Here is a 19,377-nt window from a genome sequence, read left to right on the forward strand (position 1 = left end):
AGCTCCTATTACCCTTAATCAGTCAGCAATTCAATGCAGAGCTGAGGCTCAGGTTCTCTTCCCTGATTTTCAGAGCCCTGCACTGGAATTAACCCTGGCAATTTGTCAAGCCAGGCCTGAGAGTCAGGGATTTTGCCTCCTCCATTTTTTGGGAGGGGGCAGCGCGTGGCTGGAGGCTCGGCTGCTGCCCCCCCCGAGCAGGCGGCACCCCCGGCTGGGTGCCTGCAGGAGCAGCGGTGTGGGGCCGTGGTCAGTGGGAGCGGGGGCTCTAAACCATGGATCAGGAGCAGCCCAAAACAATCAGCAGGTGCAATTTCTTATAAAGAAATTTTGGTAAATTTGGTAAAGGCAGCCTGTTCTCAAAAGAAGGGAAATGGCTTTTATGGAGGATCCTTGCAAGTCCCCCCGCATACTTTAAAAAATAAACAAAATTTGTTTTTTATTTCTAGGTGACCTATTCTCATTTTTTTTTTCTGGTGTACCCTGTGAGACAACTGGCAACAGAATGGAAGCATTTCTTAAAAATTAAAAGAGGATATTAATTTTAAATTCACATGCTTCTGTGCAAAACTTTTGTGCTGAAACACTGGTAAAATAGCTGGAAATGCTGCTCAGATGCTCGTGGTGTTTGTTTGGTTTACAGCTGCAGTCTCAGCTAGGTGAGATCCTAGGGATATTCTTTGTTGATATTCTTTGTTGCGATATTTTTCAGGCACCCAAAGAAATACATGTATAAGTAGTAGTTGTGTAAGATGAATGTGTGGTTGCAGCTGAGCATGGCAGGGACGGTAAGAGCAGAGCCCTGACCTCCAGGATAAATGATCTTTCCTTTGCAGTTTACTGAATCCACAAATTATTGTGATTTTAGGAAAAATAAAACTTTCTGAGATAGCAAAGGCCAACCCTGTATCTATCTGTTGAGCAGGCAAGCAGTTTCACATGTCTCAACAGCCAGCCACGCTGTGGCACGGCCAGTAAGCCCAAAAGATGGCACTGTGCTTCTATTGCACTGTGCAGCAAATTCCCTCTCCAAACCAGACTCACTATTGAGTCTCTCTCAAAAACATTATTTTTCCAAGGCTTTACATACAGTAAAGTCCATTATTGTGAAGGCCAAATTGCTGCCAAAAAAGCCTTCAGCTAAAAAATATATATCTATAAACTAATAACACACCATTCTGATGAAAAATAACACGCAGGGAAGGAGTTTTTCTCAATTATTAATGGCCAATGTTTGTTACATCGTTGTGTTTAGTCCAGGAAGCCTTGATGGAGAGAGGCAGCTTTTCAACACGAATGGCACTTCAACGGGCGCTTTGTAAATGTTGCAAAGAAGAGCCCTGGGATATTTTAAAGCCCTGCTAATGGGAAGGAAGGGAACTGCACGCTGTGGAGACATGGGGCATGGGGCACGTTTCGGGTGCGCCCTGGTGAGAGCATCCCCAGCACAGCCCTGCGAGCCCTTAACATGAAGGAATTTAGACTTTGGGCAAGGTAGGTATCAGGTGTAAGCAGGGAGAAGGTTCTCGACCCTCCGGCCGGTGTAAAAGGTTTTTTCCTTTCCGTAAAGGGCCAACACCTTCCCCAGAGCCAGCACCGCTCCCGTGGTTCCTCGCCTCTGGTTATCCAGCTCCCAGCCGGATGAGTTATTTAGGGTCAGAACGTGATTTAAGCACTCGATCACGGCGTGCTACCATTGTTTGTGATGCTACCCTTTGCCTGCCCTTCCCCCTGCCCACCACGGCTGTCGCGGAGGAGTCGCGTGGCTGAGTACCCCCCTGCTGTGTGTGTGTGCCCCAGAAACAAGATACCTTGGGAAGGCCATTTTAAGAAAGAGATGTAAAATACCATTTTTTTTTCCCCCAACCAGACTGCTATTGGCCAAAATATTGCATTTTCTGGCTGCCTGTTCCCAGCTGGGACCCTGCCCAGAGGCCAGCTCCTGCAGCAGGGTGGATGGCAGCTGCCCTCGCCAGTGGCTGGAGACCCTGGAAGACCAGCGATGGTTTTCGGAAGGCATCACGTATCCCTGTCCCGCTCCTCCTGAGGGCTTACTCTTGCAGGACAAGCACACTGCTGCGCACACAGAGCTCTGCAGCTTTAGGAGACTTAAGGTATGTTGGTGGAGGACTGGGGTGGTAAAGGCGTGCAGATTTTGGGGAGAAGAAGCTGTGTCACAGTGCAGGTTTCCTCCAAAGCAGCTGGGCTGGCCTTGAAGGGCTGTTGCACCCCCCTGCCCTGGCAGCTCTCAGACAGCTGACAGCAGGGTTGCAGCCCAGGATCACGCCTGTGTAAGCGTCTGCAGCAACCCAAGAAATGGAAATTTAATGCCGAAAGGGGGTGGAGGCAGTGGGCTGAGGGATCTGAAGGCACTCCTATTCCCTGGTGAATTCACTTAGCCTGATTGCTTAATTGGAGGTGATAATGCAGCGTTTTTTGATCTGGCAACATCTATGCTGTGGTTTATGAAATTGGCTGAAAAGCTCAAGACTAGCTGAATAGTGGATGAAAGACCCCAGAAAAGAAGACAGGAGGAGAACAAAGTTTATTTCATTAAGAAAATGCAAGTATAAAGGAATAGAGCTTTTCAGACCAGCCTCATTAGAAACCTAGACAAATTAGTGACATTATGGCTTATTAAGTTTCATTCTGCCAAGGACAAAAAACCTTGTGGCAGAAAGCTTACAATAGTGACAAAAATAAATGCTAAGAGAAACTGTTTTCTCGCTTAAACACTACCCTTTAATATAACTGCAATCTCTTGGTTTTAGCTTTAAAAAGATGAGGCCATTTATTTAAACATAAATCAGGAAATGAACTGACTGTGTTTAGCACCTGAATTAGAATATTTCAAGATCTTGGGTGGCTGAATATCTTCAGAAAAATGCAACCAGTGAAAATGTTTTCCAAGGATATATTTGTGGGGAAGAGATTCACACGCAGACCTTTTTTTTTTTTCTTTTTTTTCTGAAAGCTAGTTTGTAGTGGTACATGTGCAAGTGCATACATATTGATTTTATTAATGAAAATTAAGCATGTACAAATTTGCCTCAGTGGAGACTGCAGGGTAGAGAGAAGGAAGGTTAACCGTACTTAGCATTTATATAGTTTTCTTCTTCAGGATTCTCCGCACATCGCTGCTCCGCGCCAGACCCTTGATTGGGATGCAGGGCTCCTCGCTGCCAGGCTTCTGTCTCTGGGCTGTGGCACACATTGTGAGAAAGACAAAACAGAAATAAAGATCTCTTGGCCAGCTGAAAGTAATGCAAACTCAGAGCCATTTGGCACCGGCCCTGGATTTAGGCACAGACGAGTTCTTGACAATTAGAGAGGGGAGCAGAGTCCTGGGCTGCGGATGCAGGCGCTTCCTAAGAGCGAGCCAGATATCACAAGGCTGCTCTTGGTCACGTGGAGCAGGAAAAAAACCCGGTGTGAAATAAAGGAGATGCTGCTTGGTCCGTGCCCCAAATTAACAGGGAACATGCCAGCTCCCAAATCTGGATGTGAAGGGCTCCCTCAGCCTCTGCCTCACTGCTGCCCCGTGCCCTTGCTGCTGTCCTGCCCTACGGTGTCGTTGCACAGCCTTGCCTCTTCCTGAGCTGAGTTGGTATTCCTAACACAAGAGAGGCACTTCATTACTTTGAACTGATTTTGACTGACAACGTCCCGCTGATGTGCTGGAGTGGAAAGGCAGCGGCAGGCTTACGGCGTGTTGCTAAAACAGGAGCCCTAACAGGACCACCACTCACTAGCCAGGAGTTTTAGGATCGCTACACAGGTATGTATGTATTCCTTGCTGAAGACTTGCGCAGGCTTTCCTTACGGCTGACACACGTGTGAAGCACCAGTGGGATTTTCAGGTCTTGTGTCACCTCCTGCCTCACACGGAGCCTGCGGGGGCACCTGTGCCATGTGGCGGCTGCTCGCACCGCTTCTGAGGCAGGGTGGGATGGCAGGGCCAAGGATGACGGGGAGCACAGCCAGTGCTCCGCTCCACCTAGACCTCTTAAATGCTGTCTGCATAACTGGATGAAGTGACACAAATCCCACTCTTTGGCCAAGACATTAAGGTGTAATAATGCCAGCCTGCAGAGCCCATTAGCAAAGTGCCCACAGGAGCTGACGACCCATGGATGCAGCGGGCATCTCCAAGAGCTTCCACTTTGCAAGTGGCCTTTCGGGGCATCTCCTGGAGAGATGGCGGAGCTCCAGGACTCCACTGGGTACGTGTCACTCACATATTTTTCTGCTTTTTCCCCAGGCCATGCAGCTGCAGGACCCGCTGCAACGCGCGGATGGTGCTGGACTTGCAGGTGAGCTGGGCCGGGGGTGTCCTTGTGCCGGGGGTGCACGGCTGTGAGCGGGGCCAGGGACGAGGGTGGGCTCAGCTCGGCTGCTCTCCCCAGCCCGTGCCCGGCTCCCTGGGCTCCGCAGAGGTTTTGCTGCTGGCTGCTCAAAGGCCCGACAAGAATCTTACAGCAACTGACAGAACCAGCCTAGCTCTCGCTCGGTTCAAATCCCTCGAGGTGCCAATCTGCATTTCCAGGCACCTACGTACCTCTGCACGTCTCCCGTTGGGGCACTGATCTGGCACATCAACCTTCAGGTAAAACGGATGTTCCCAGATCTCAGCAGTTTCTGAAATGAGAACCAGAACTTCTCAGAGCTGTGATGTGTTCAGAATTGCCCATGCCAATGAGAAAGTAATTTCTGGAGATTTGCTTTTTTTTTTTTTTTTCTTTTTTTTTTTCTTTCCTATTGCATGCATTTTAAAGGGCTTTTGTTGCAGTTGTTTTTTTTTCGTTTGCACTAAAGTGAAAGGCAGGAGAAATTTCTATCAATGGTAACACATAAAACATATTGGGAATTGTTTGGGTCAAACAATTTTGCCCTTTTATAAAATGATGCTTTAGGAATATTATCACATATATTGGTTATATTAGCAAGCTGTTTACCCAGGCAACTGAGAGGCAAGTGCAGCCTGCCAGTTTCGCAGGAAGACAAAGACAGAGTGGAGAGTGTTTATACGGTCCCGCATATAAATGACTTATTTATTTCGATAAGATTTTACAGAAATCCAAAGGAGAGCTTTGACATATAACTATAAAATGCTTATCAGCATGAAATAATGCCCACTTTCTGTGCCTTATGTGCTGAGCAGTGGTGATACCTACCTGGGTAGGTGTCTTTGGTTACTACCCTCTCTGTACATGTATTTTGATGGTTTCAAAGGGTTTGTTCATTTTATTCTCCATCAGCCCCACCCGAGGCAACAGCACCTGCTGAGCAGGTCGCCTGCCCTGAATTTGTCTCTCAGTGCAGCTCCTTTGCCCTAGAGGTGGGACATGAGCACGGTGGAGCCCCCCTGGGGCGCAGGGCTCAGCTCTGGTGAGCATCACAGTGCCGGGGCAGGGAGCTCTGCCCCGTGGTGGTTAGGGAGATCCGTGTGTGTTCCTAGGAGCAGCACATCATGGGTTATTAGGTTTGCCTTTAAAAACAATAAAAACAAGTAAACAAGGGGGAGAGAGAGAGAAATAATCCCTCAAGAATGAAAAATTACTTAGAATACGCTGTCAAAACAGCAGTGCTACAATGCCACTTCTGCAATTACAGGGATCGTGCATGCATGAGTGATGAGACTTTTACATATATGAGAAATGAGGAAAAGGTCTTTTAAAATACACTTTAGTTTTACTTTATAATTGTGTGGATCCAGGATGATGCATCACAGAGATATCACTATGCTGAAGTATGAAATTGTTTGAACATTTATTTTTATCTAGAAGTGGTGCCATGAGCAATGCTTCAGAATATTCTGAATTGACTAGAATTATATTAGTCATATCTTTATTATAAAGACAGTAATTTATTCAGTACATTTAGAAGGTTCTGATTTTCATCTCTGAAGAGCTGAAGGGTCAAAACATAAATTAGAGTAGCACATGGCAGCGCTGAAAATCCATGCTATTCAAGGACTAACAGTGATAATATCTTTCAGAAAACTGCTAAAACATATTTTATGCAGTGGGGAATTTGTACACCTGGAAAAAAGTGATCATGCAATAGGTGAGCAGCATGGGGGAATTAAGTCATAAAACGGTAGCGATAAATGAAGGGTATGCACTGTTTTAAAAGCAGTCCTGGGAGCTGAGCCCCAGTAGGGCATCCCAAGTCCACGTCACAGCAGGGACACTGCCACTTTGTGTGCCTTGTCCAAAGAAGTCGGATGCAGTTTTTGCCTCTCTTGGCTTGTCTGCAAAAAATCCCACACGGGATTTTTAAGAGTTCCTATTTGCAAAGAACTTTGAATTCTTCATACGGAAGGTACTGAATAATGCAAACAATATCATTATTCTGCAAACCGCTGTTTAATAGCTGCAAATTGCCTCTTGTCTGGAGTGTAACAGACTGCACTTACCATTCACACCTGTCGACTGCTAACAGTGATCTTGAGGATCACTGTCCATAATAAAAATAATTAATCCCAGAGAAGAGGTATTCTAGGTAAGCCTGGGTTTCTGGCATTGTATGCAATGGCATAAAAACTTGATCACCTTTAATGTGTATTTTTTTGTTGTTTCCACAAGAAGCAGCCTTGAAAATCTCAGATGTTCACCATTTGGGCTCTTTAAAGCAGCCTGCATAGTCAGTCCTGTGCTGCGTGGTCCCGAATTGCAATGCTGTGCTCATAATAAAGCTCAGGTTTTGTTTTCATGTACCAGGTTTTGGTGGTTCAGTGTGTTTGAGGCTAGCACAGCCCATTTGGGCTCTCTCACTCAGAGTCACCGCTTTGTTTTTATTTTTAGCTTGTGCAAGTGCTATAAAATGTTGAACCAAAAGTTCAGACTAACAGGAGACTCATATGCAGAGGAGAATCACAGCACTGCTTTTTCAATTATTAATGGGGAATCTGGTATTTTGAGCAATAAGTGTGTAGGCTGGAAGCTTTCGTGGTTGTTTTGGAAAATTCAGCTGTTGCTCATGCTGGAGGAGGTGAAGCATCTTTCTCTGGATACAGTCTCTTCCCACCCTGGCAGTTCTGAGAACTGCTTGCGAGCATTACAGATTTTTCTCCGGTATTTTCACCTGTGCCAGGACCGCAGGCACTGAAGCGGATTCTGCTGCTAATTGCCTCCATGAATCTGGAGAGCGGTGCAGTGTGTGTTCATATTGGCTGTCCTCTTCCGGGCTCCGCTGACACAAGCGTGTGAAGACAAGGGCATCTCAAAAGCACAAATTGCTTACTGACAGTATTGGATTGCTTGGTAACCATTTGCTTAGGGCAATTACCACTAATTATTTAACGGAATTGGAAAAGCAGAAAAATAATCTATAAAGGGTACTAGGGACACATTACTGTGTGATAATGGGATTTTACAAGATAGACAAAAAATACCCGACTCTAAATGTGTCTGGGTAGATGTCCAAAAAAGGAAAAAATATGTTTCTTTCCTAGGTGTGATATTTCATGAAAGAACTAAAGACTAAACCACATTGTATGAAACAGAAGATTAGGTTTTGGCTGATATTTATTTACAGAGTAAGGTCTTCTAGATAATTTAGAAATTACATAAAGTGCATCTAATTTTATTTCCCCAGCTACATGCACGAGGTTCTAGCTAAGCTAAAATTAGCTATGTTTTTTGTCTAGACCATCTGTAGATGTAATTCTATCGTGCAGAGTACAAGCACACCCAGTCGTAGCACGTAATGACTCGAGACTCCCGTCCTCTCCGAGGGGAGAGGAAGGAGAAGGGCTCCCGCCTCGGAGCTGTGGGATGGGTTTTTCCTCCCCTCGCTCAGGGTTTCTGCTTTCTGTCCCAGCACCCCTTCTGCTAAATGACCTAACCTGAAGTTGGGCTCGTGGCGGATTGTCACTTTGTTTTGTTGCCCCTGCACCTTTCATCTGTGAAATGAGTGCAGTGAAACCTGTTTAGGTCACACGGATGCTGCGAGGGTTATTAGATTAAAAGTGTTTTTGGACTGTCAGTTGGAAGAGCAAGCCCAAGTATTGACTAATGGTAGTTCTGGGCTTCACTCAACTTCTGTATTTAATTAAGATGGCAGCTTAATTTGGGACAAAGTTGTTTGATCATATGAAGCTCCCAGCAAAGAATTGGGAGAGCTGGCTGGGACGCAGGTGCGTGCTCGGCGGCTGAGCACTGTCCCCTCGGAGCAGGGCGAGATGTGCCCATCGCTCACTGGGCAGACCCTGCCTGTCCCCTCGTGGTCTTTGGTACAAGATGTTCTCTGCAGTCCTCGCCAACGCGGTGAAGTGATATTTGCATTGAGAGCTGGTTATGTTGGGGGTGATCTTGCTCATTGTTCTCCTGGGTGCCCTTCTAGCTACTGAGGTACGAGACAAGGGCTCTGCCCCTTGCTGCTTTTACTTTCAAGGAAAGCCATCTTCCAGGTACCAGTGTGGTGTTAGCAACAAAACAGTATTTACGCCCTTGGAAAAACAACCAAATTATTTGGATTTGATCTAGACTTGATTAATTCCTACATCTTCTTTTGTGTTTTATTACTTTAATTACTTTAATTGCTGGTACTCTAGAAACAATCCTTGGGCTGCAATGTGGCATGGAAGTACTGTGGGAGTTTGTTTACTAAAATTCTGACCTGTTGGGTATTTGTATGTGGGACAGGATCCAGAGAGTCTAGAAAGGATGAATAGTAATAATAGTAATAACAATACATCAAGGTATAATGTTTTCTGCTGAAAGGTATTCTAATTAGTACCACAAGTTTGTTAACAAGCAGTAATTGCAGCTTTTTTTGTTGTTCGTTATAATTAGAATTCTCATTCCAACAATTCACATTTGTTGGAGTCCATTAGGAGAAAAAGAAATCTGTCCTGGCATAATCCTGTTGATACAGGACTGAATGGAACCGGGGGTTGTAATGCACACTGGAAACCCATCCTGCGTGGGGCTGTTTGATCTTTGCCAAGCCAGAAATGCCTCTCACAGGGGGTGTCTGTGGGCAACGCTCCCAGTTGGCAGTCCTTTTGCATCGTGCTGGCCAGGCTGTGCTTCCTGAGCACTGCTTTTAATGCGGTTATAGATCCGGGCTGCTGTGCCATCAGTGCTGGAAAAAAAATACTCTAATAACGTCTTCCATTCAAATGGAACCTCACTGCATTGATTCAACGTATAAGCTCTTCCTTATTGTTTAATCTAAGGAATTGCTCACCGATAACAAGATTTTTAGTTGCATTTAAGTCATAATGTTACCCCTTTAATCACCTTTGTGGCTTGTGAATTGGATGCTGAGATGGTTTGGGCCTCTGGTGCCAAAGCACGACCGAAGGTTCATGGCAGAGCTGGTGCAGGTAGGCAGCAGGGCTGCGTTGCTGTGTGCCACCGCAACTGCTTAGACATGGGAAGCAAAGAGAAAAAGAGCAATGCAATCAGCTGGCCTAAACAAGTGGCACCTCTCCCGTTGCTGTTATCTAAGAAAGATTGTTGGTTTGATGGAGAAGCTCTAGATAGAGGGATTTAATAATGCAAATTTGATATCTAGGTTTAAGAATCCTGTAATTACAGATTTAATCTATCTGTTGATGATATCAGACATTTCCTAGGTAGCACTGTTAGATGCTATTTGTAGTCAGCCTATCAGCACAACGCTGCTGCGTGCTTCAGAAAGTTATGCAAAACAACAGCATGACCAAAATAAGAAAACTGAGATGTGGAAATGCTGGGACTGGGCTCTGCTCCTTGAGAATGAGACTCTGAGATGCTTTTTATAACCTCCCGCTTCACTATCTTCATATTGACTCACATCATTATGCAAATGCCATAAATTGCAATAAAATCAATTAATGTGCTATCAAGTCCCATAAAAATATGCACTCATTAGTTTACTGCTGAGACAGTATTTCTGCTCTGCTTGCTTATGGCCAAGGCAGAGGAGGGCTGTGCGCGGTGCCGGCTCTCGTCGTGGGAATAGCCGGGTCCCCTTCTTTCCGTAGCACAAGGGGCTGGGTGGCCAACGTCCCGCTTGCATCCTTCGAGCTGGGCACAGACCAGCTGGGATGGGGTTTTGTGAAGATGCCTCAGGATGTGAGGGAACGAGGGCAGTGGTGGTGTCCAGCCCTGCTCCAAAATCTAACCTCAGGGCCTGAAACACCTGCCCGCGTGCGGGCTGCGGACAAGCTGTGACTGGCTGAAATTGGATAGAAAATGTAGGCGGAGAAGTAATTCCTTATGTAAACGTTTCGTGGAGAATTGTAGCCTGTGAAAGGCAAACTCTCTGCTTTGGTCTTTTCTTAGCCCTTTTCTGTAGTACCTATATCACAGGGATCGCGATTTATTGGCCAGGCAGTTCTTGTTCTTGCTGCCAGCCTGGCGAATGTAGGCTCTGCCCACAAAGAGAGGCTCTGCAGGCTGCTGAGCAGTGCCTGGGTTCTGTGTTGGTAGCAGGAGCCCTCCTCTGGCCCCAAACCCCCCTGCCTGCCTGGGAGGGCTACCTGCAACAGCCCTGTCGTAGCAGCACGAAAATAGTGCAGCAATTCACTGCAGCTCTCTGCAGTGCAGAACTGGCTCCAGTTTTTGTGCAAAACAGATTTCTGTGGAGCTGGCTGGTACCTGAGCTCAAAGGGATGTCTTGGCTAACTTGTGCATTCAGTATTACCGGGAAAAATAAAGGACTACTTTTTTGTCCTGACATTGCAAAAATAGAGCGATCTTCTCCTTAGGTCATGTTATGTAGGAGACCTCACCCAAAAAGGGAAATAAATTAAATAAAGAGATGTTTACATGAAATAAGTGTCCTTAAGCCAGGAACTGAGTGATATCTTTCCCAGAGTGTTAATTTTGAAAGATTTTTACCCGAACACAGTTTCATTTAATACTGGGATGTCTCCATTGTAGGATGCTGCCTTGACTTTGGATTTAACAAGGTCTTAATGCGTATGTCCGAGGCTTGACCTGTCTGAAGGGTAGTTTAGGAGAAAGTGCAATCGCACTATAAATAATTCACTTCTGTGCCTTGGTTGCCATTCGCTGTAGCCCTTTTAATACCCCATAAACTCAAATGTACCATGCTGTTTCTCTCAGTTTCAAACTGCTCTCCCAGGGACAGAAAATGGAATAGCACCATCAGACCATATGCTGTGGAGACCAGAGAGCAGATGAAATTGCAGTGGTACTGACACATGCTTGATTTTTCTAGTTGTAAAGTTCACGTGCTGAAATAGCTCGTACCTTTGTCTCTGTGTAATATGCATCGAGAAGGCATTTAAGTGACAAGTCCTATTCGGGACGCAATGTCACCTCAGGCTTCAAAGTGCACTTTGGGCTGTCGGGCTGAGCGCCCAACTAAATGGGCCACGCTTCCAAAAACAACAGTAGGTGTCGTTCTTTAGATGATATGACATTTCCTCATCCGCTCTTTATTAAGTCGGTGGGGGGAAAATTGTAATAGAGTGATGTGCAGCTGTCCTTGGTAGAATAACTTATGCGTGATTATTTCCGAAGAGCTGGCCCCACAGCTCCAGCAGAAGTTGATGGGAATGACGAGTGCTGAGTGATTTGGGGCCAGCACAAGGCGCAGCCCTATTTAACACATCACCCGTGCCCTCACCAGTCCAAACGGCCCTGCTAGGTGACAAAATTATGGGGATTTTTGTTAAATCCACCTCACGTGGAACAAGAATGGAGAGCTGAAGCTCCGAGATGATATTTGCATAAGCCTCCTTTGCCCATCTACATTTGGGTTTGATTGAAAATCAAAGTGGGGTTCACCCCCCCACTCCACAGAGCACCAAAGTTATCACTGTGACCTGTTTCTTGCTGCTCCTTTTCCTCCTTCTCTTCACATGCTTTAGTGGACTTATTTCAGGCTTATGTCATTGTAAGCAAAAGGACTATCATCTGGCTCATGGGCACCTTGAATTTGTCAGCAAGGAATCCCAAATGAGTTTTTCCTGGGTTATAAAATGCACAGCACCCCTAAGGCTTCTGTCCCAGCTGGCAGGAGACCTGGAATCCCTGCTCTACCTTGTACAAGCCTCCATTAAGCAGTGCAAAATTGGTCCATTTATAATTCATTTTAGTGTCTAAATCTCAGGATGATGTTGAAATGACTCAAGCTTCCTGGAGGACAGCCAGGAGTTGTCCTTACCCTTTCTTGTTCCTCCAGAAGAAGTGTGTTTTCAGCACAAAACTCAATTAGGATGGCAGAAGTATGCTAGAGCATGTGGGAACAAACGCTGCTCCTCAGCCATGACCCCATTCAAGTGCTTTACATCTAGAGCTGGGCATGGGCTCTGGTGTGGAGGAGAAGGCTTGAAGGATGAATTGTTACCAGGTCCCCAAACCTTCCTAGCCTGGCCTCGTATCCCTAGCCCAATTACGCAGTGGCCTCCCTTCTCTTAGCGTTTAATTAGTTCTTGTTTTCCCAGTGTCATAAGTTCTTAATTATTACTGAAATGAGGTATGAGAGCCTGGCTCCACACACGCTGCGTACTCGGCAAATTCCGGGTTAAGCTGGAGAACGTTTTCCCATCTCAGGGAGTTTCCGCCTGCACCGGTGGATCAGTGTCTTGGTTTCGGAATAATCTGGCTTTAAAGCTCCCCACTGCTGACTGTTTTCCTCAGCTGCCTTTCTGACCACGCCAGTTCCCTCTGCTTCCTTTTGCCAGCAACGGAAATCCAATGTCTGTAACCTGGTGGCAACTTCGTGACCTGGGATGTGACAGCAGGTGAGACCACAGAGCTATGGAATGGAACCGGGGGAAGAACTGGGCCGTCGGAAAGGGAAATGCGTCTGTTTACAGACAGCCACGAGCCATGCTCCGTGAGCAATCAAGAACCAGTTCCATCCCTGAAAAACAGGGTCATCTGCTCCCCAGTGCCCCTCTGCATCTCCCCATAGGGTTATCTCCCAGCCGTTGGCTTCCTGATGCTTACAGAGTAGCTAAGCTTTGGAGACAACTTGCAAAGGAAGCCGCCGCCTGGGATGTCTGGTAGCCCTACAAGGGACAGCTGAATTTTGCAGCGCTGTCTTTCTTCTAACAACAGCACTACTTTTTATTCCTTTACTTGCTTTACGGTTGCTTTCCTTTAAGTTTTGGGGTCAAACAGGTCCCCTGTGTCCCCCGACCCGGCGCGCTTTCCTCCACCTGTGTCAGAAGCTGTGAATGTCACATCGTTTCAGTGCCAAGTGATAAATCACCTCTGCCTGCGGACCGCAGGGGTGGGGGAAGGCACGATTAATATCCTGTCGGTGCTGGCAGCAGGTTTTTGGCGCGCTTAAGGAAGGCAGCTTTGTAATGGCTTAATGCCCCCTTGCTCGTAAGCTTAACTATTAACCACACGCTTAATAAATTTGCTTTCTCACGGCTGGGGGGGGGGGGGCAGAGCAGTGACTGAGCACTGGACTTTTCCAGGCTCTGTGCCTTTGCCAGCTCATTCTGTAATGCTGCAGAAAGTCATTTAAATGTCTCCAGTATGTAAGTTTACCCAACTGTAAAATTGGGTGTAATAAGACTTGCTTACTTTACAGCTAAGGTTTAATTCCATTTTGTTTGCTGTGCGGTGCCAGACCCCATCCAGCAGGTGTAATGGGCGAGGTGCTCTACACGGGCAGCAGGGAGGGCCGTCCATTAGCAAAGACGTTGTCGTAAGAAAAGCCCTGGAATGGAATACAGAAAGCAAACGGCAGCAGACAGAACCAGATAATTATCGCTCCCGTATCACGTAACCCTCCAGGGAACGAGGTGAAGGGGCTCGTGGGGAGCGCCTGTAGCAGAGGGACGAGCACTGCTGCCAGCCTGCAGCGAGCTTTGCAGGCTGGGCCCTGGGGAAGCCTCGCGCGCCCAGCGCCTTGCCCTGTGCACTTCTGCAGGCACACGCGGCGGGGCGAAGCCGAAACCGAGCAGCAGGCTGGGAAACCCTGCTGCTGCACGCTCGCCTAGACCCCGAGAAATGCCAGTAAGAGCGACACGCTTGTTTTAGCTCAGCTGCCCTCAGGCCGCTTTGTTATGCTGAACAGCCCCGTTGCGCGGAGCGTGTATTTTGTTTTAAGTGCACACATTTATCACCTTCACCGGTGATTTATAATATGAAGCAGATTCGAAGAATATGGGACGTGGTTTCTCCTGCCTGAAAGCTTTCTGTTTGTGTTTCTTTTTTCAGTGCTTTCACACGGCGGTGCGAGTCCCTGCCTATCTGGGGGAGAGGTGCTCCATCAGAGGTTGCCAACCTTTATTAAACTCCTCTGTGTTGTGCTTGTGGCTGGAGGGCAGCCGGGCCGGGCCCCGTCTTGGTCTGCACGTGGAAAAAGTCACTGCCTGGAGGTGCTGAGAGCCTGAAAATGGGAGCAACCGGGTGATGAGGGATGCATGGCCCACATACAGGTGAGAATGGGGAAACGGCAGTCACAGACAGATGCACTAGGTGCAATTTGGCCGTGCCACTTCCAAACAGCATAACCTCTTGTTCTCATTGCCTGCTTCCAGCTCAGATTTGATGCTGCTCTCGCCGCAGCACTGTGCAGCGTTGGGCTGGGGCCAGCACCACACCGGCCACCGACCAGCGGGGGTCTGTGGGGACCGGCAGTGCCCGTGGGCAGGGTGTCAGAGGCAAGACCCAAACTTTTATGCACTCTTTCTAAGTGCTAATGAACCTCGTAAGCAGCGGCTCACCGAAGGATATCAAGTCCCAGCTGTTCTCCCCAGGGAAGACAACCTGGCAGAAATTGCACACTATTTGCTGAAAGAATCTCTAGTTTCTGGAGCCGGTTCAGATATACGGGAGATGGTTAAATCCGTGCTTGCAGAGGGATCGCTACCCTAAGGGGGGCTAGGCTCCTTCCAACACAGCTGTGCTTTCCTTATAAAAATATTTTTTTCCTTTTTTTTTTCTGGTATTATTTTCTCCTTCAAACCCTCATGATACCTGGTCACTGGTATGATTTTTGATTTCCAGGTGAGAAACAGAAGGGAACAATTTTATCCAGAGCACCCACCAGAGAGGTGCTCTGTGTGAATCGTTTGTGAGCCTTTACTAGGGCAGGGTCAGATTTCCAGCAGTGAGATCAGAGAACCTCAGGTGCGTGGCTGGAGAAATTCAGTTTTTTTTCTATTGCTTGATTTACTAGTGCTGACATAAACACCATAGCTGACATTTTTGAAGTAATCATAGAGAGCCCTTGGAGCTGAGCGAAGCTGAAGGGCAAGGACAACATCTGCATTCACCTCCTACCAGGAGAGGATGGCAAGTCCTAGGACAACAGCAAAAACAAAGCTGGAGGGACAGGGGTGAAACTTATGTGCAAAAAAAAAAAAATAAATTCTATTTTGAACTTTATTGCTGAAATGATAAGGCTAAGCAAGTTGTGCTGGAAACTGTTCTGGCTTGCCCATAGAAGTTGTTCATAATCTACAAATGACATTAAAATCCACGTTGCTAACCTATCTGCTTGCAGCTGTCTTGGTATCTGATGCCTAAGTTACCACGGACATCTTTATTTTGGATTGTGTTATAGGAAAGATGTAGGGTTATCCTCTTACAAGTTACACATTAGTTTCACCCTCCAAGATAATAATTTCTTATGGTTCACTGTAATACTTAAGGCAAAAGGAAGCATTTTAGTTCTCAGATGTAAAAATGTTGCAGCTTTATGTAACAAATTTTTGGCATTACAAAAGATCTACTATCATCAGTTATTTATTCACAGTTATGAATTGCATTTTTACATTGCATATTGCTATAAAAAGAGAAGATGCAACATTTCTTTCAGTTGTTGTTTTGTTTTAGTAAATTGAAAGCGGTGATTTAAGTTTCTGCATTCAGGTTTATTTCTGTCTCCCAGTGGAACAATATAATCAACAATACCTACTATCGCTTTCATTTTTAAGGGAGGATGGATGAACCAGCTTTCCTGTGCATCCTGTATGAAGTTAAATTAAATACATATTTTGATTTTTTTTTTCTATTTGGTAGCAAATGGATATTATTTAGAACCAGAACCAAAGATAATAAATCCTTCCAATGGTAAATTCCTTACTGTTCATATTCTCAGACAACATATTAATGAATACCTTTTAGAGGAGGTGAATTCTAATTTTTCTCCTGTGGATGAAGTGCCTCTGGACTGTTTGCGAAACTGAAAAGGAAATCCTAGTTGCATGAAATCTCGTGTAATAACTGACTGGCGATCACTGAATGGGCTCTTGCACATCTTGAGCACATTTGATAGTCCATATGTTTTAAGTTTGCTCATGTAACCATATGTTGAAAACTTCCCCAAATGCTACTTTTTCTTATTTTTGGCTGTTTTGAAGTTCTAAGAAAATGGCTGTCTGATGGTGCAACCCCAGATTCTCCAGCCTGTGCCAAGCATATTGTAACCTGTTACTCGGTGGTGACCCGACACACAAAGTGTAGGAGGAAACATTAATAGCAGGGAAACTCGGCAAGTGACTGCCAGGAGGAGAACAAAGAACAGTGTTTGGGAGATGCTCTGACTGTTGTTTTTAAGTGAATCAAGGCTTCCTGCTGCTTTTCCTGTTGTTATTGTTGTTTCTTCGTATTTTTCAAGTCACTCCAGATGGAAGAAGCTTTGCCAAGGGAGCCTGGCTTTGCCAGTGCACCTCTCCGGTCAGTGGAGTGAGAAAGGTTCATCAAGCGGGCAACTCACGCCGGCCATTCACAGAGTATGGAGCCTGGCTGAAAAGATTGGGTTATGGGGCTAATGCTGGCCTGTAAGAATACCTGCTTTAATCGTCTGCTCCTTCGGTGTGTTCAGACTTCTGGTCGTACCAGTGACCTTGCAAGAAAGCAGAGAGATTGAGGTGTGAGAGCAGCCTGCAAACATCAAGGCTATGGGGAGTGGCGCTAGCACAGTTTGGTATGAAGCTAGGAGTCCATGGAAGAGTTTGTTTTTTTGTTGTTGTTTTTGTTTTTTAATGCTCTCATGATAACAACTCTCTATCAATCCACTACAATGTAAAAAAGCCGTACACAGTTGCTAGAGAAGCTGATGCATAACGACTCCAAATCCCAATGTCATCAGCTCCCGGCAACAGGAATTGCTCAATGTCTTAAAATAGCTGCTTGGGTAGTTCCCGTCATGCCCAAAGCTGTTGTCACCTCAAGGTCTTCTTGCTTGCATGGCAGTCCATCTGCTTCCCACCCATGCAGTTTATCAGCAGGGAGATACATTGCTGTTTCTGCAGGCAGCTAACTTCTCATCAATCACTGCTCAGCATCAGAAGAAACGGGGTGGAGCAGAGGGCCCTTGACTTTCCTTTGGGTTGGTGGAAGAGGGAAAGTGTTCGTGTAGCCGTAGCAGAACTGTGTGTTAGCTGTATGAATTCAAATGAATTTGTTTTGTTCACGCTTTCAAAGTTCTGCTTGTAACAAATATTCATGCAAATTTGCTCTCAATCCACAAAGATTTTTTGCTCTCAGATGATAATGTGGTATGTGGTTACTCTTCTGTAACTTAAGACCATAAATTTTGAGAAGTTTCATGATCATATGAATGGAAATAAAAATATTTGCTTAGATCTGAATCCCTAAAATAGCACATATTTGGTATTTACCTATTCTGAAGTTAGAGTGGCCTGTTGTGGGAGGATTCACAGCTTTCCTTTTTATTGTTACCATTTATGTTCCTCTCAACCCTTCTCAGAGCAGACTGGGCCTGACTCTGCACCACCAGGAGCCTGCTGCCGTGTCGCCCCTTGGAGCAGATGTGGGACCAGCTCAGTGATTTTTTACGTGAATGCAGAGGTTAGCGCACATGTTTTTCAATCACCACCACTGACATTCTTGGAATAGGCTAAAAACTTCCCATGCTGAGTTCACTAACCTCGAGCACTGGGAAGGCTCCCCTTTCCACCCCTTCAAAGGAGAGCAACCGAGATCTCTCTCTCCCAATTCACTAGTTTTTGGGCTTGTTTCTTCAGACTGCCTCACGCTTCAGGAAATGTGTTTGTGCTATCAGGATAGCATTGTATTGAGTGTTAGGTTTTCGTTTGCAAATGACCTGAAATGGCTTTTTACCAAAACTAAAATGACTTAAGAAACAACTAGAAAGAAAAAGTGAAATATCTTATGATGCAGAACTGTAGCCTATCCAACAAATGTGGCTCTTTTCTCTTTCATTGGTAATAACTGCATAAGAATTTTAATTCAGAAAACAAACAAACAAACAAAAAACAATCATTGCAGAAGGATATTATAACTGATAACAAACTGTAATCTCAGTGGACAAAGTGTTGCAGATGATCAGCATACAACCCTGTTTCACATGCACACCACCACAATTTTCTTCTTCGGGGCTTGCTCATGCCCTTGCATGAATTAAGTCTGTTTCTGTAGGAATTTATAGATTCTGAACCTCTTTTAAGGTTATTCTTTTTGAACAAGGGAGACATGATGTGAAACGTGAATTATCAATGTTCACTTCCAGAAGTGACATTCAGTGCTGAGCCTTGTTGTACCAACTGTGATGCAACTAGATAGAGAGGCAGTGCACGTGCTTACGGTGGCTGTTAGGAATAATAGATGGAGTTGGATGAATTGTGCAAAATGGAAAGCATGTGTTTTCCTCTCCATTTTCTGCTCGAGAGTACATTATATTTTTGTATCAGCTGGGAAATGCCATTCTCTTGATCTCTTCGTGCAAGCACTAAGCAACTTGCACTGAAACTGAAAGGCAGCAAACCAGAAGTGCACAAAGGAAATCATTTTCTGACCTCAAACATATTGGAATACGGAACACGGTGATACAAAGTGTCTAATCCCTCTATCAGTGCTGAGTCCTTAGCCTAAATGCTAAGTGGGAATGCCATGGCATGGCATTTAGACTGAGGACTCAAACCTGATAGAGGGATTAGACGTCTGATATGACAAAGAGAAATAGCCGGTGTTATTAGAGGCAACAGCAACAAAAAGTTTCTGGAGGGAGATTAAAAGCTCATACTTGTGAATTTCAACCAGCATTTCTCAAGCTCTGCAACGTCCTCACCAGCTGCATGGAGGAGGCTTGGGAAGTGCTACTGAACCAGGCTGCTCTTACTGCAGATCGCAGGAGGCTTTTCCAGGAGACAGGAGTATCAGATGTACGTTTTCATATCTTGCTAGGAAATGTGCGATGATGGCCAATCCACATACAGGCTTTTCCAATGAATTACTGGCCTAGTTTGATGTTGCTTTGGTTTCCTCAGCTGTGCTGGTTGTGGCCCTAATGCAACTATATATATATATATATATATTAAATTAAATTAAATTTAAATTTAAAAATTAAAATTTCTTTATTTTGTCTAGCTCTGAAGTATTTAATGAAGGATAAAATAAGATAGGACTCCAACATCAGACATATTCCAAGTCAGAAAACAAGAGCTTTATTTCTTGACTA

At 45.5% G+C, this 19,377-nt stretch overlaps 1 long non-coding RNA gene across 1 annotated transcript; it reads left to right on the forward strand.

The window, feature by feature from the left end:
- Positions 1-1,877: 1,877 nt before the first annotated feature.
- Positions 1,878-14,557, forward strand: LOC136786402 (uncharacterized). Its single transcript, XR_010824974.1, has 4 exons — positions 1,878-2,114; positions 3,122-3,778; positions 4,262-4,313; positions 14,145-14,557. It is a non-coding gene; the product is annotated as an uncharacterized lncRNA (long non-coding RNA).
- The last annotated feature ends 4,820 nt before the right edge of the window (positions 14,558-19,377 follow it).

The sequence above is a fragment of the Anser cygnoides genome, chromosome 14, assembly GCF_040182565.1.
Source record: "Anser cygnoides isolate HZ-2024a breed goose chromosome 14, Taihu_goose_T2T_genome, whole genome shotgun sequence".
Classification (NCBI taxonomy): Eukaryota; Metazoa; Chordata; class Aves; order Anseriformes; family Anatidae; genus Anser; species Anser cygnoides.